Below are 17,098 nucleotides of genomic sequence, written 5' to 3'. Positions count from 1 at the left end.
CGGGCAGCCTCACTCATAGGACACTGCATCCACTTTGTTTTCAGCTTGTCCCTTCCATTCCCATAATCAGAGCTTGCTTTCCCTCATCATGTGCTCTGGCCATTAGCCTTCTCAAAACCTCCAGATCGCACTCTCTCCCTCCTCCCCGCCAGGCAGTGCCTCCATGGAACTTTCCGGTTTATTATGTGAGAGAAAGACCCCTGAGGGCGAGCTCCGACCCCTCCCCCCATGCCCAATAGAAGAACCTCGGAGCAAGAACCCAAACGAAGCTGTGTCCCATGCAAGGATTCCTTCAGACTCTTCCTTTCCCAAACTGTTGCAGGGGGTTCGTGACAGGGGGTGACATGAGACGGACTTGTTCTAGCCCACCCCTGCCCCTTCTGAGGAGATGCATTCTGGAGTCCTCTCCTCCGCCCCTTCCCTACACGGACGCTCATTCGCTCTCTCACTTTCCACCCTCTAGCCACAATGAGGAAGAGAGATGGTGACACTGAGCCAAAAGATGCTAAGAAACCCCTGGAAACTTTTGAAATGAACAAGTGGGGTTTTTAATAAAATCCCCTCAAAGAGCTTTTTTTCTAGCATTGGCTTTTCCCTCCTCTTGTGCTCGTGGGGCGGAAGGGAAGGCCCAGCCCATGACATCTTAGTTCATAGATTTGCAGGCCCAGATCCTGAGTTCCTTACTTCACTTTTAGTAGTCCTCAGTCCCGCAAAACTTCCATCATCTTCAATGGGCATCTCAGCAAGGACCTCCGGGTTTGGTCCATGGGCATTAGAGATGGGAGAGATTTGGTCACTCCAGCTAGTCCTTCCTCTTGTCAAGCCAGCATGGGATTGTTCCCGACAGTGTATCTCTGACAGGGTCGTCCCACCTATTTGAAATATCCCAGGCAGTGGGGCTTCCATCGCACCCGCAGGTGTTAAGAAGTCTCTCTAGCCTGAAGCTTTGTAGGGACAGTCACATTTTTCCTTATTAATTTAAGTGTCTCCCCTGTGCCACCGCAGACAACTCCTCCCCTTCTAGTATTTGTAGACTATTATCTTTGCCTTGAGCTTTATATATTCAAACATCAGTGCCTCAGTATGATCCTCTGAGAAGCCGCTCCAATTGATCAGTGCCTTTGTGGTAATGAGTTGTATGCAGCTACCCTTGCAGAGCTGTATGCAGCGGGGGCCATCCCCTCTGTGACCTGATGCTTCTGCATGGGTAGGTTTAAAATTGCAACAGGTGTATACTCCATCTACAGCCCAAAATTGTTTGGCCTTTTGGCTTCAATACCACATTTGAAAGCTCATGTCTAACTCACTATCCTCCATCCCATGTTTCTTTCAGCAGTAAGGCATCATTGGTTTCTTTTTCCCATAGAAGAGATGGGCCTGACTCTTCTTTCACTTAAATCGGTTTCACACCAGTGAAATACTCTTGACTCCAGTGGAGTCACTCCTGATTTGCACCAATATGAGAGCAGATCCTCTGCATTTGTGTTAACCCCCCCTAGATGTAATAGCTTGTATATTCCCGAGCTAAGACTCATTTTGTCTCTTGCTGCCCCCATTTCAAATCTCTCTAGGCACAGCTTCTCTGTCCCGTCTGGGGTTTGTAGCTCCTCTCAGGTTAGTTCCATCTGTGAATTTCATCACTGCGCTGTTTACCCCTTATTTCCAGCTCATTAATAAAGACGGGGGAACAACAAATGTTTGGTCAAGTGTGACAGCCATTCACTCAATTCAGGAGAGCAGCATTCTCACAGGAGAGGAGTCCCCGTCGCATACATGTTTTTTATCTGTATCCCTTTTTAGAAAAAAGGAAGGGTTTTGTATGTATGTATGTTTTGCTTACAGACTTTCTCCTCCTAACACAGTTAGAACTTGGGGATACCATTATTTGCTCTTTCCCTCTCATTCCAACCAATATAAAAGCAAGGGCTGGTGTTAAGGGGTCGGAAGCAGGGCAATTGCCCAGGGCCCCATGCCACAAGAGCACCGCAAAGCTAAGTGCTCAGGCTTCAGCTTCAGCCCTGGGTTCTGTAGCTCAGGGCCCCAGGCTGCAGTCCTGCACGGCGGGGATTTGGCTTTATGCCTTGGGCCCTAGTGAGTCTAATGCCGGCCATGCTTGGCGAACCCCCTGAAACCTGCTCACAGCCCTCCAGGGGGCCGCGGACCGCTGGTTGAGAACCACTGAGCTAGATCAGAAAAAGGCCCTCCTAGTCCAGTATAATTATGCTGATAAATTTCCCCTCACACTAGCCTGAGTCCAAGTTTCAGGGGACATCCCTCCATCTAGAAATAGGGGGAATGAGAGAACAAGAGGGTAATACTAAATAGCAGGCACCCCGGCTTCTTTTGAAATGTGTCAGCTCCCTGGAACCATTCATCACCCCAGTGATTCAGCCTGAAACTCAAACCCTGCATCTCCCCAGTCAGGATTAAACAACAATCTGCCACAGCAGTGTCGTAGTTGCTTGGAAACTTTCTCACACAGTATGTTCTCCATGGATTTGTTACGTGGCCCATAAAACGTATCACAAAGATGTGAATGTGACGCACTCTATATGATTTTATAAAAGTATGTTGATGAGTGTGAATATAATGTAACTAAAATATGCTTCATGCAAAAGGCCTCTTGTAAGGTATCATTACAAAGCTTATAATCTACTGAGCGTGGTCATCCTATTTGTATAAATGTATCACTCTTGTATCTGAAACTAGAAATATGATATATAACTCTGAGGGCCTATTGTAATTATGCAAAGTGTGGGCCACTAATGGTGCTTTGGAATCTTGATGTTCCCACTAACCAGGACAACTGGCTGTGGATGGCTCTGTTTGCACGCAGGCCTTCCTGTGAGTCAGGCTGGGAAAAATGAAGGCTTGGGGTCTCACAGGAAATGTGACCATGTCACCGGGTACTGAAATCCATCTTAAACCTGGTGCTTTTCCATTTTGGAGGGGACCCAGAGAGACAAAAGATTCCCGCCTTGTGCCAAAGCCATATAAGGGGGTGGAACAGAACAAGGGAGGGAGCCATCATGAGGAATCCCCTAGCTACCACCTGAGCTGGAACAAGGGCTGTACCAGAGGAAAGGATTGTGCCCAGACTAGGAAGGCGTCCAGTCTGTGAAAGAAACTTATTGAAACATCTCTAATGGTGAGATTTTATCTGTATTCAGTTTTATTACTGTACTAGACTTAGAATTGCGTGTTTTATTTTGTTTGGTAATTCACTTTGTTCTGTCTGTTACTACTTGGAACCACTTAAATCCTACTTTCTGTATTTAATAAAATCACTTTTTACTTAGTAATTAACCCAGAGTATGTATTAATACCTGGGGGGGGGGGGAAGGGAACAAACAGCTGTGCATATCTCTCTATCAGTGTTATAGAGGGTGAACAATTTATGAGTTTACCCTGTATAAGCTTTATACAGGGTAAAACTGATTTATTTGGGGTTTTGACTCCATTGGGAGTTGGGCATCTGAGTGTTAAAGACAGGAACACTTCTGTAAGCTGCTTTCAGTTAAGCCTACAGCTGTTAGGGGACATGGTTCAGACCTGGGTCTGGGTTTGCAGTAGGCTAGGGGGTCTGGCTCAAACCAGGCAGGACACTGATGTCCTAAGCTGCCAGGGCAGGAAAGCAGGAGCAGAAGTGGTCTTGGCACATCAGGTGGCAGCTCCCAGGGCGTTTCTGTGATCCAACCTGTTACAGTGAAAGTGGCCCACCTTGATTATCATACACATTGCAAGGAGAGTGATCACTTTAGATAAGCTATTACCAGCAGGAGAGTGGGGTGGGGGGAGAGAAAACCTTTTGTAGTGGTAAACACCCATTTTTTCATGCTTTGTGTGTATAAAAGATCTTCTACACTTTCCACAGTATGCATCCGATGAAGTGAGCTGTAGCTCACGAAAGCGTATGCTCAAATAAATTGGTTAGTCTCTAAGGTGCCACAAGTACTCCTTTTCTTTTTGCGAATACAGACTAACACGGCTGTTACTCTGAAACAGTGAAAATTGATTCTTTCATCCCACACAGTATCTTTTACATCTTTTTTTTTCTAATTACTTTGCAAATTGTGTTGTAAAAAGCATTATAATGCTCTATGGAATTCTCTGCTGGCTATCAGTGTACATGGGAAATGAAACAGATACTGGAATATTCAAAATTGGATTCAGTCTAATCTCCTCTCAACTTGCTGACAATAACCAGGGTTTTAGCACTTTCCCTCCCAGGATCTTAAAGCCCCTTGCAAAGATGACAGGATGACCTCACAGGACTGTTGGCAGGCTTAGGGACAGAGCATTATCTTCATTTTACAGATGGGGAAATGGAGGTGCAGAGGGGTTGAAGCCAGCATTTGAAAACGTACATCTCAAGGTGTTCTGAGAGTTGTGAAGTGCCCTGAAAATACACAAGGCTGTATAACTGCTAAGCACTATTGTGATTTTGATGTGGTGGTTTTAATCTCAAATTAACTCGGGCTAGGGGAGGGAAGGATGGCTTAGTGGTTTGTACAAAAGACAGGGACTTGGGATAGCTTGGCTCTCTTCCTGGCCCTGCCATTGTCTTTGGGCAAGTGACTACTACCCACCTTTTCAAATCTGAGTGCCCACAGCTAGGCATCTCAATCTATACTGAGGCGCCTGACTACGCGGAGTGATTTCCAGAGGTGCTGAACACAGTGGAGCTGCAAGTACTCAACTGCCATGAAAACCTATTCACTTAGTCACAGCCCTGTGGAGCAGAGCATTGTTGTTATCCCCATTTTACAGATGGGGAAATCAAGGCACAGAGGGGTTAAAGAGGGGAGGATAACAAAGGTACAAAGGGCAGGCAGGTTCCCAACTCGCACTTAACAGTCAATGGGAGTTAAGTGCCTAACTCTCTTTGTGCCTTTGAAAATTCCCCCTTAAGTGACTTGCCTGAGGCCGCAGAGTCAGTGGCAGAGGAATGGAATGGAAGTGTTGTGTCCCAGTCCTGCATTCAGTCCCCTATTGAAAGAAATCCTTTGGGACAATTCAGTGTGCACCAACTCGTCTCTTTACTGGAACCAATGACACTGAACTCCACCTAACACCCTTTAATGCCAGTAACTTGTTTCCTATAAGCAGTACACACACTATGACTCACTCTAGGAGAGCAAAAAGAACAGGAGGACTTGTGGCACCTTAGAGACTAACCAATTTATTTGAGCATGAGCTTTTAGGAGCTACAGCTCACTTCATCGGATGAAGTTACTCTGTTACTCTGAAATCTAGGAGAGCAGTGGGACCTTCACCCAATGCCAGGTATGGGGGCATTTTTCTTAAACCAGTGTACATCAGGTGTAACTCACTGAAATCAGTGGAGCTACACTAGAGAGAAGATTTCAGAGTAACAGCCGTGTTAGTCTGTACTGGCAAAAAGAAAAGGAGGACTTGTGGCACCTTGGAGACTAACCAATTTATTTGAGTATAAGCATCGGATGCATCCGATGAAGTAAGCTGTAGCTCACGAAAGCTTACGCTCAGATAAATTGGTTAGTCTCTAAGGTGCCACAAGTACTCCTTTTCTTTTTACTAGTGAGAAGAGAATCAGGCCTGATCTCTCTCTAGGCAACACTGCACCAAAGAAGAGCCCAATGTTGCTCCAATTGAAGTCAACTGCAAAACTCCCATGGACTTCAATGGGAGCATGGTGGGCCTGCTGTGTATTTGAATGCCATCCAAGATAATCTAATGGTCCATTTAGCAAACAAATTCTGGGATTAAATAAATCTGTCCTATTACAGATTGTGTGTGTCTAGACATCAATATTGGGTTGCTAAACCAAAACAATTGCATTTTATTATCATTCATCCCAGATCATGTCCCCAGAAGTTCCTATCTTCCACTTTGTTTAGACCCCACTTTGGCTTATTCCATGCATTCTTTCTGGCAGAAGATAAGATCTTAGTAGAAAGCTAAACAAAACCAGTTAACATCTTGAGTTGATCAACACTCCCTTGATCCATTAGCATATTATGTCCTGTTCTCCACCAGATATGAGTCTAATTTTTTCATTTTGGGATTCGTAAAGAGGCCCTCATACTCAGATAACAAACAGTTATAAATAAGAGTCTTTATATATATACACACACATACATACACACACGCACACACACAGAAGGAGAAAGCACAAGCTTTCCCAACAAATTCACCACTTGATTTTAAATTGTAGAGGTTCAGATAAATGTATCTAGTGAGTTTTAGAGTCACTCTGCCCTAAGACAGGGCCTTGACCCAGCCTCCATTTGTGCAAAGGCAACTTTGCACAACCCCACTACGGTGCACAGTTTTCTGCACCAATACCTGCGTGCACAGATGCTATAATCTGTACACACAGGGGATGAGGTCCGTGTGTGTCAATTATGCCCCCTGCACACATGTGTGATAAAGTCCCATCATTTGTGGGCCAGGAGAGAATGATCCAAAGATATGCCTTGTGTGTGTACACAGGGTGAACTTTACCACAGGGGAGAGGGCCAGCAGCAGTTAAATTCTACTTAAGCCCGGGGGGCTTCAATCTCCAGAGCTGTTTGCCTAAACTCATCTGAGGGTGTCTCTACACTGCAGTAAAACACCATCTCACTGTAGCTTACTGCCATGTAGATATACCCAGAGAGGCATGGGAGCACCTCCATGGTATCAGAGCGGCTTGCTTTCGCATCTGGCAGACGCTGCTTTCAATGTGGAGCTAGGTAACCCTCTGGGCATTGACCTTGTGCTGGCTTTCTGCACAGGGAGGGCTCCTTGGGGAGAGCCCCAAACTGCCAGCTTGACAGCAGTGGAGAGAGAGGCCCCCTTATGCACAGCATGGACAGCAGCTGTGCAAGCTTCCCCCGTGCTGCCCTGCTAATGGGACTCAGTCCTGACCTGGAAAGGAGAGTTCAGTCACCCCCGGGCATTTAGCCCTCGACCCTTTCTGCCCAGACCACCAGCAAGAGGGACTTGTGAGTGTCAATAGCCACTCAGAATGGGACTGAGATCACCAGCTCCTTCCCCACAGTCTCTGCACAGCTCTCGGAGACGCGCTCCTTTCAGACCTGGGCTAGAGCTGAACTAATACCCTGGAGCCAGGGGAGCTGGGGAGGGGAGAAATGCACCTTAGATGTGCCTGGTGGGGTTGCACCTTTGATTTTCATGTTGAATGTCAGCGACAAAAGAACCCAGCCCCAATGGGCACGCTCCGAGATTAACTGCACGACGGCATGAACCTGTCCAGGCTGGCATACTGTCCTGCACCTGCCTCCCGGCTCTGCCCTCATCTCCCCGCCCCCGCCCATTGCTCCTCCTGTCTAAAAGTGCCAGTTCTTTCTCCTCCCCTTTGCAGTCACTCCTCTCCAGTGGCCGGGGCTGTGACTCTCCAAGGATGGGTGCTGTTTTCTAGTTATTTCACGCTGGTGTGTACACATCACAGTGGGGAGTATTGAGTGTCTAGATGGCTAATGCAGCCACTTCCCCAGCAGGATTCAGAGACCCAGAGAAAGTGAAGAGGAGGCATTTGTGTGCTCAGATGATACTCCCTCCCCTTGGCGCCTTATCGGCGCTCCAGGCCTCTTCCTTTGTTCTGCAGCTAGGGTCCGTATTGCTGAAGTCAGCAACACAGCCCCGGTAGTTGAGGAAGCTGTGCAGCTCCAGAAGGCCAAACATCATGTAGATAATAATTGGGCAGGATCTGAGCACAGAAGAGAAACCTACTGGTCAGAATCCTTCAGTCCCATTGACATTACAGTCGCCATCCTAGGGTAGTAACAGCCAGTGATTCCAGCTACTGGGCACCTGCGCGCGTGTGTGTCTGCCCAGCCAAGTTCAACAAAGCCCTTGGCAAAACCGGCAGCTGTTGTCTGCATGGTGTGGTCCCAGTGTACCGTCCACTGCTGAGGACAGTACGCGCACTCACTGTAAATGCTTTTCCCTTGACTTGTTCAATATGAAGGGAAAAAAACCTACCTAGTTCTCAGCAGGACTGAGGAGGAGGAAGACACAAAGCAGTCACACTCGATGGTGCTGTGAGTGAGCAGGTCCTTGGAGGCTGCGGCTAGGGAGTTCCTAAGCTATTGCCCTAGGAAGTCTCAGCTGCGAGCTGAGGCGGTCATGCCCCATGTCTCTACAATGGACTCTGGCTCTCACACGTCCTGCCTGTTCTGTGGAACAAACACTGCATTGCTGATGGATGAAGGTTCAAGGTGACTTGGGGTAGCACATTCACAACCCCCAGGTGCACACTCTGTGGTCCCTGTATAGCTTCACCTGCATTCCAGTTATCCCACATACCTGCAGTGGCTTTTGCGGCAGCTGTTAACCCTCCTCCGTTCCACCTTGTGCATTAGGGCTCCCACGCTCGGTATGTCCTCCCTACAGACGAGGGCCCTGAACCACAACTTCCATGGGTTGGTTAGCTAACCCCATGTTAGAGGTGGTATCTAACAGAAAGAGGTGGCCACAGGCCACTGTGATGGCCTCAGCCAGTATTAAGGCCAAGACAGAGAAACAGCTCTAGAAAACGACAGATAGGAGAAGGAGCAAGAGAGAGGCCAGATCCCCTCAGCTGGAGGGCGTGAAGAGAAGCACTGGGCCACAGGACCATCCGCCCAGAGGTTTTGGTGCCTCTGAGGCTTCCCAACGGTTTGTAAAGGCAACACAGGGTGTGACCAAGGGGTAAACAAGACAAGCTGGTTCTTGTCTGTCTATTTTTAAAGTCCAGCCCAGTTCCTTATTCTCAATGGACCACAGCAGCCTAGTTGCTGCCTGGAATATTAGTGTAACTAGACCTGGCCCAGTCCCATCAGAAGGGCAGGGAATAGAGCCACAGCACGTGCCTTGGCCTTACTTTGATGGTGGTTCCCAGAGATAATCCTGCTGCTTCCTCTCCCTCCTCCTTCCCAACCTTAGCCATGCCTATCTCAGCAGCAGCCAATTACCCAGGCCTAATTCAGACCCAGCTACTTAATATTTGCCAGGGATTAAGTGCAAAGGCAACTGACAAGAGCTACAGGAAGAGTGTCAGAGCTTCGCCTCTTTGGGCCGGTGGCTCGACTCTGCCACCCCCAGCTTGTATCACAGCTCCGTGCCTGGATTCGGGAATGTTTAGGCAGAGCAAAGCTTTGTTCTGTTGTGTTTTGGCAGGCTATGGAAAAGTGTCTCAGGTCCATTCCAGCCCATCACAAGAGAAAATAAATTCCACCCCTCCCCCGCTTTTTTAAAACCATGGCTGTCGCCAGAGGAATCAGGTAGCAATTCCTCCATTTTAATGTATTGCAGACAGCATTCAGGAGTGTTTAACAGAGATCAGGGGTCCCTTTGCTTTGACCTACAGTTGCATCATTATGAGCATGAGTCTAAATTGATGCGAGCTGCCACCAGTTGACAAACCAAACCAGCAGCTCTGTCAGCACAGCCAGGAGCCTGTTTCCTAACTGGTCCGGGAAATAAGCCTTAAATGGCAAAACCTGGTTACAGCCCTGCTTGGCCAATAGGTTCTGACGTTGAGCTTCTCTCAGCGAATGGGTTAACGGAAACCGGAAACCAGAGAGCGGCTGAAGCTTCCCCTCCCTTTCTTGCTTGACAAGCCTGTACATTTGCCAAGAATCGACATTAAAAATACACCTCTTCCTCCTTTTCCCCTCTCAGAATTGGCTGGTGGATTCCCCCCGCCCCTCACTTTGTTGCATGAACTGCACAATATGAGCTCGTTCCTTCTGCCCTCATGGTTTTACCATGACTCCGGGGGAGATGGCGGAGTGGGGGGCTGGGGCAATTTCTCTCCTAGGTTACTCTGTGGATAAACTCTAAGTTTGGTGGAGGAGGAAGGGGACAACAGGAAAATATTGGGTGCTATTGGCTTGGGTGACTGGTTGTCAGGCCAGTTTTCATTTTCAGAGTAACGTTATCTACTCAATAATTAGCACAATTCAGTGCTCCCCAGTCTTTTCCGTATTGTGACCCTATGTTACAACTGAGAACAGGTTTGGGACCATCCCTCTCCAATAGGTTCCCGGGTGCCTCTCCCATAAAGAAAGTGATTGTGAGCTCCTTAAACCTGTTCACAACTCCCTGCCCTCAGGTTGAGAATCGCCTGATGTAATCCAAAACCACAACAACAGTCCAAATGTGAGAGCATGAAAATCTAAAGGCTGGGAAACAGCCAGCCAGTAAAACCAATGTCCGCCATTTTGCATCCCCCACATCAATATAGCCTAATCCCCTGTCTTCATGAATTGTTACCAATAACCAGTAATAACTACTCAGAGGTAGGGAGGAGCCAGGTGTGGTAGGGTCTTTTAGGAGGGGACAGGATGCTCAGTTTTTCTAGCCTGAGCCCAGTTCATATGGGCACAAAAAGGATTCTGCTTATAACAGTGTCTGAGAAGCATAGGGCTCCTGCAGTCTGATACTCAGCTGGAATAAGGAGAAGCTGAAAGAGAGGACTCCATGGAAGCAGAAGACCTAGATCTGGATTTCCCAGAGGCCTTAGCATCCAGCCATAATGGAGCTCTTATAGCGATAAGTTGAGGATCCAAACTAGGGGTGGGTGAACTAATCACAAAGGGTCATTTCCTTGTCATCTTCGGTCTCTTTTTCTGTACACAAATTTCTTGCACTTCCTCATTATTCAAAACTAAGTGGATAGTGTCACTGAATAATTATTGGTCAATAGATGGTTCGCAAGCTGTTCACTATAAGTATTGGATATTCAGAAATTAATCTCTTCTGACTGGATACATAGATCAGACTGTATTTCTTCTGGTGCCTGATTGGATTAATATAACTCTTAGAATCAGCTGTCCAGTGCGAATACCTGTGATCCCAAAGTTGAAATTTGCATTTTGTGACCATTCTCCAATATTGTCTTAAAATGTGTCGTTTCTGTGGACATTCTTGCAGTAAACTCATTCTCTGGGACACATGAGTAAAGCAAACATACAAGGGAGCATGAAAATGATCAAAGTCAACCTCTTTGCCAAATATTTTTGGATTTTTGGATTTAGTTAGTTTTTGCACTGTACTGGATCAAATGCTGGGGTAGGATAGACAGGTATTGAAGGAAGTGACTGAAAATTGATTGGACAGGATCTGCCTACTTAGGGCTACGAATACAATTATTCCCCTTGCTAGAGGGAGAAAAGGAAAACCAGGATAAAAAAGGAAACAAGAGATGAAAAATCACAATAAAGCTGAGATTATTTTTAAAACACTCAACTAAACGGCCTGTGGCAGACAGATGCCTCCCTTTAGCACTAATTAAATCTGTCATGATAATGGACATGAAAATGTCTGTACTCCAAACAGCAGCCCCGGGAAGAGGACTTTCCAGTCAACTTCATTCTGTATTCTGGGGACCCTACCTGGTGTAGGAAATGAAAGGTGAATCTTAAATGGAACATCTCATTGCATGGAAGTGGAAGCATTTTATCACTGAAGATCAATACAACAATGACTCAGCTCTCCTCCCCACTCTATCTTATTTCTAGCTACTAGACCGTGCTCTCTCTCCCATCAAGAAATGCTCCCGCCCATGCCAGTCTTTCTGGAGGTATTTGGGCACCTCCAGTTCAGTGAGGCAGAAAACTGAAAAGTAAGCATGAAATAAACATTGCACAAACTTTTTCCACCATCAAAAAAAAAAAAAAGTTCAACCCAGGTTCAGTTTGAGCTTCGGGTGAAGGTTCAGACCACTTCTTATTTCATCTGAACTGTTTCACCCATTTGTATGAAAAATTACTGTACCATGGCTTTCAATTACAATACATCTCCAGCCAAAGGAACTGAATCATTCTCTCAACATTCTTTTCCAGGACCTATTTTTCTCAGCAAGATATTTCACACAATGGGACAGATGAGATCGCCGTTGATAGACCCAAATGAGCGTCATCGGTGCTCTGGTTAATACACCAGACTTGGCTCCATTGATACATCTGAGAGAATTGATACGCTGGTGTTAGCTCCATTTATACACCAGAGTGATGGCCATGGAGACACCAGAATGAGGACTAGCAATGGTCCTGAACAGATCATTGCACTACTATTAATACACCAGAGCTGTGTGCCAGCACATTGGAATGAGTGTAACCACCATCATCCTGCCCATCAGTGGGAACTGAACTCAGGACCTCCAGAGTTAAAGGCATGAACTTTTACAGCTTGAGCCAAACGACTAACTCCCCTCATTGACAGCTCTGGGAGACAAATCTCCTCTGTGGATCAGGCACAGCGAGGGACCATATATACTGAAAAACAGATCTTTGATCAACCTGACATCAACAGTATCAGGACTGCAGTGATCTTTCCATTACAAAAAGGGTGCAACAGCCAATCTTGGTGACATGAAACCAAAGGCTTGGACCCTTGCCAAAGTCCTTAATGACGAAGGGCCATTCCTGTGACTTGTAAGTGTTGTGTTAGTTTTCTAGGGACACAGTGTGCCTGGCGCTTTTCCTGTCTAGTTTTCACTAGCAAGAAATGCTCGGGAAAGCTGGACTTAGAGGACTGGACAGGACCTACAGGGTCATCAATTCCACTCCCCTGCTATCGCAGGCTACCCTGTCATACAATCCCATTTATAGACTCATTAACCTGCATCTTAAAACTAACGAGGCTGTTTGCCCCCACTCCTCCTACTGGGAGGTTCTAGAACCACATTTTCCAGTTTAGCACTGACATTTGATCATGCCCACAAAAGTGGGCGTGACCCTGTGTTTGCACTTGTAAAGCGGGCAGCTGATGCACATAGGCAGATAAATCTTTGCACCTGCAAAATGAGCATGCGTTTTTGAAGACAAACCAATGGCACGTGAAAGACCAGGGCTGAGGATGTGGTCCACAGATTATCAGTTATGATGGAGCAATGGAAATGCAGGGAGCCACTAATGGGCAAGTTTCATGTGCAAGAACAAAAGAGATCCTTTTCCCCGCCTGAGGAATGCAATCATATAGTCGAAAATGACTAATAGCTACTCTGCCTTAGTTTTATTTTTCAATTGGCGGCTCCCAGGAGCCGCTCTGAGGTTTAGAAGGCTGGGTCGTATTATTCCTCTGTCAGTTTCATAAGAGCATCATTTGCTCAGGTTCAGTCTTTCCCTGACTCCCTCTTTCTTTACCTATGGATAACCAAGCCCTGCCCTCAAGCAAAACACTCACATCAGCAGCTGTACAAAGCCATGTGCTAATGAAGGTGCCTAGTGATTGCTTGGTGCCCTTTCTGTAAACACGGTCATGCCTTGCCCATAATCCCCTGTATTGGAAACCTTCACCTTCTTGAAGGAGGAGCAGTGCAGTGTCTTATGAAAGGGATATACCCTGATTAAGGACACCCAGTGAATAATTGATTCTCATGAGGCTGGTCTGTAATTAGCACACACTAATTACTGGGATTATTGAACCTTTTCCTTATTTATTTCAGTATCTTGACCTATGGTGTCTAGGGAAGCCTTGGGAATCCAAAACATCAGAGTCACTCAGCACAGTCCAGCTATGAGAATCTAGTGCAGAGGTTGCTTCTGTAGCAGGTGTTTATTAAGAGGACTTTGAGTTGAGCATGATTTAGCGAGGGAGGGGCCTGAATCAGAACCCCAGATCGAAGCACCTCCAAACCGTGTGAAAGTTAAGGACCAAAGTCTGTGGCTCAGGTTTTATCTCCTCTGGTAGTCTGATTCTTCTCTCACTCACCCCAGTGTAATGTCATTGACTTCAATGGAGTTACCCCCGTCACAGGGTGGGAGCTGGGCAGAGCGCTCATCTGTGACTGACCAGCTGCCTCCCAGATGGTGGAGTGAAATGAGGGATCAAGTGATAGCTTGAAGACCCCCCTGGTCCTCATGGTTTTGTTAGAAAAACCTGGTTGTCTGTTTTTAACACGTCCGGTTGATAAAGACAACTGTGTTGATATTAAGGAGTACCTGTGGCACCTTAGAGACTAACAAATTTATTTGAGCATAAGCTTTCATGAGCTACAGCTCACTTCATCAGATGCATCTGATGAAGTGAGCCGTAGCTCACGAAAGCTTACACTCAAATAAATTTGTTAGTCTCCAAGGTGCCACAAGTCCTCCTTTTCTTTTTGCGGATACAGACTAACACGGCTGCTACTCTGAAACCTGTGTTGATATTGTTCATCTGGATTTCTCCAAGGCATCTGACTTACTACCAGTGATGGTTTAATTCAAAAACACATGTTATCTGGATTAAAGATGGCTCACTGATAGATCTCAAAATGAAGTTGTTTACAGGGAGGTATCAATGAGTGAGGTGGCTTCTAATGGGGTCCCCCAGGGATTGGTTCTTGGTCCAACACTAATTAATACTTTTATCAGTGATCTACCAGTGGTTCTCAACCTATTTACCATTGTTGGCTACATCCAATACTACCTGTATGGCCCTGAGGATGTCACATGGGCTGCATGTGCTATGTGCTGATTGGGCCGCTTGCCCAGGTTGAGAACCACCACTTCTTTGCTGGTAAAATTTGTAGATGACAGAAAGGCTGGTGGAGTAGTGAATAATGAAGAGACAGGTTATTGTTACAGAATGATGTGAACCACCTGGTCACACTGGAAGGAACCGGGGTGGGGGTGGGGGGGCATAGGTCACTTTAACATGAGCTCTCAGTGCAACACTGGCAAAAAGGGCTAATGAAACTGAAGCACTGAAGGGGACTGAAAGGCCATGGCTGAAGTGAATGCTCTGGCCAAGCAGCTCCTGGGCTTGTGCTCCCATAGTACAGCCGTGTGAGGGACAGGAGAACCAGGCCCTGGGATTTTCACCACTAGCCCAACACCCTTATATAGCCATCGCTTGCAGCACAGTTTGGAGCCCTGCTGTCAGTCGTGTCTACATGAGGGTTTGCACTGGGGCAGCTGCAACGTGGACAAGGCCTCGGCTAGCCCATTTCGGCTCCCCTCCTCGCACACCATGTATTCGAGCATCCATAGATAATTAAACAAACTGCAGAGAGCAACGAGGATAAGAATCAGGGGCCAAATTCAGCCCATTGAAGTCATTTCTGAACCCTTTTTATCTGCCCATGGTCTACATTACTGGGATTATTTCAGGCCAGCTTCCTTTAGTGATACCCCAGGGTATGTATAAGTCAAGCCAAAATCAGGCACCCTGAGCAACGGCTGAATCCTCACAAGGGCTGGGTACTACTGGGTGAATCATTTTTATAAGGATTCAAATTAATCAGGACCTTTCATCATGGGAAGCCACCTTTGATTCATCTTATCCTGTGCATATCTTCCCTGTGCCCATGCCAGAGCCGTGGGGTCAAATGTGACCCTCCCTTACACCAGTGCACCGTCTCTCCCCACCCACCCCCAAGTTAATGGGAGCCGCTGGAAAATGGTCACTGCTGGGTGTCTGCGCTCCTGCAGATTGCAAACCATGTGGGCAGGAAGCTACTGCTTCTCTGTGGCTTTGGAGCACTGACCCTACTTGAGCGTTAGAGGAACTGGCTTGGAATGGGTGGGATTAAACTGAATAAAATCCAGAATCCATTTCCTGAGTGGCTGGTTCCCCAGCATTAGCTCAAACGCCACTTTGGGCTAGGCCAGCTAGCATGGGCCCTTCCAGCAGGCACGGGTATTTGATTGTCTTTTAGCGCTGTTCTGTTACTAGTCATTAACCTCGTGCTTCTCCAGGCACAAACAGGGTCCCAGAGGAGGCGGGTCATGCTCTCTGTCAGGGGCAGACTGTCTAGCACAGTCCACAGCCAGCTTAGCCTCCATCATTCAAGGAATAGGAAGGCAGAAGCCACAGTGACAGCCTTCCCTAAGGCGTTAAGACCGAGGCATTAAGCTACTGCCTGCCAGGTTTTGTCTACACGAGGCTTTTATTGATAGCAATGGGAGATAGGTGCCTAAACACCTTTGAGGATCTGGACCTCAGCCGGCGTGTTAGCTGCACCTAGTGTAGCCACCCTGTGCACGGGGGTAGCTCACCAGGGCAAGACACACAGCACAGGTGTCACTCATGTCTACACAAGGTGCAGCTACCCCAGCGGCTGGGATCACAGCGCAGGCAAGGCCTGAGCTGGCCCAGTTTTGGGTGGTGCCTGTAGATTTGCATGTGGCATATTCACATGACCTGCAGGCGGGGAGGGGGACTTTGAGCTGGCCTTTGGTTCGACAGCTAATCTGGGTTTTTATTGCTGGTGATAAACTGGCTGGCAAGTCCTGGCTCTGGGTCATCCCCTTGACATGCCTTGTATTCAAATCACCTGGGGTGCGAGGTGGGGGGGGCGTTTCTTGTCTGCCCTTGAGTAGCTAATTGTTTTCCTCCCTCTTCTACCAGTATCCCTCCAGTTTCTCGGTCTTCCCCAGTAAAGCAGCTCCCCACCCCCCTCCTGGCTCCCAACTCCCCTAGGATCCCTGCTCTCCTTTAACCCTGCCCACTTGACCTAACCTCCTGGCCATAAATGGATACATTTGTGAGAGCTTCCCGGGGTGGGGGGGGGGAGGAGGAGGAGGGGAGGGGAATGCGAGGAATGCAGGACACAACATGAGGAGCATGGTCCCAACTCACAAGCCTGCAGGGGGGAAAGATAGGGAGGGAAAAGTCCACGCACCACCCCAGAGGCAGGCAAGGGAGAGCAGCATCCTGGGCTGGGGGTGGGGAGGGTTTCAGGTGCCCCGCGAGGCCCAGTGAAACCGTGCACCTTTCATTTCTCTTTCTCTTTCCTTTCTGATCTCCCTGGGACTTTCCAGAGCCGGGCTGCTCTCTCTCCTGTGCTCTCCCTGCGGTGCTATCTCCCCCTGCCTACACATTCAGCTCACGCTCGCTCTCCCCCTGGCTCTGCCTGGCTCTAGCTCCCCTCTCTCCATTTCTGGAATGTTTTCTTTTTTTCTCCCCCCTCCCCTGTCCACTCTCACTGGGACCCGTGAACCGGGCCAGGGCAACCGGAGAGACTGGGGAACGTTCACTCCCTCCTGCTAGGTTTGAGAGACGGGGTGAAAAGCCAACAAAGAAAAGAGCCCGTCTCCGGAAGGAGGAAAGCCGGGGGCACTGAGATCCAGTGTGAAGGAGCCAGGGGGTGAAATCCCCGTTCCCCACCCCACGCTCAGGCCCAACACTAGGAGAAGGCAGT

This window comes from Eretmochelys imbricata, chromosome 10 (genome assembly GCF_965152235.1).
Source record: "Eretmochelys imbricata isolate rEreImb1 chromosome 10, rEreImb1.hap1, whole genome shotgun sequence".
Classification (NCBI taxonomy): Eukaryota; Metazoa; Chordata; order Testudines; family Cheloniidae; genus Eretmochelys; species Eretmochelys imbricata.
The sequence above is the reverse complement of the archived record's forward strand: the minus strand, read 5'-3'. Positions refer to the sequence as shown.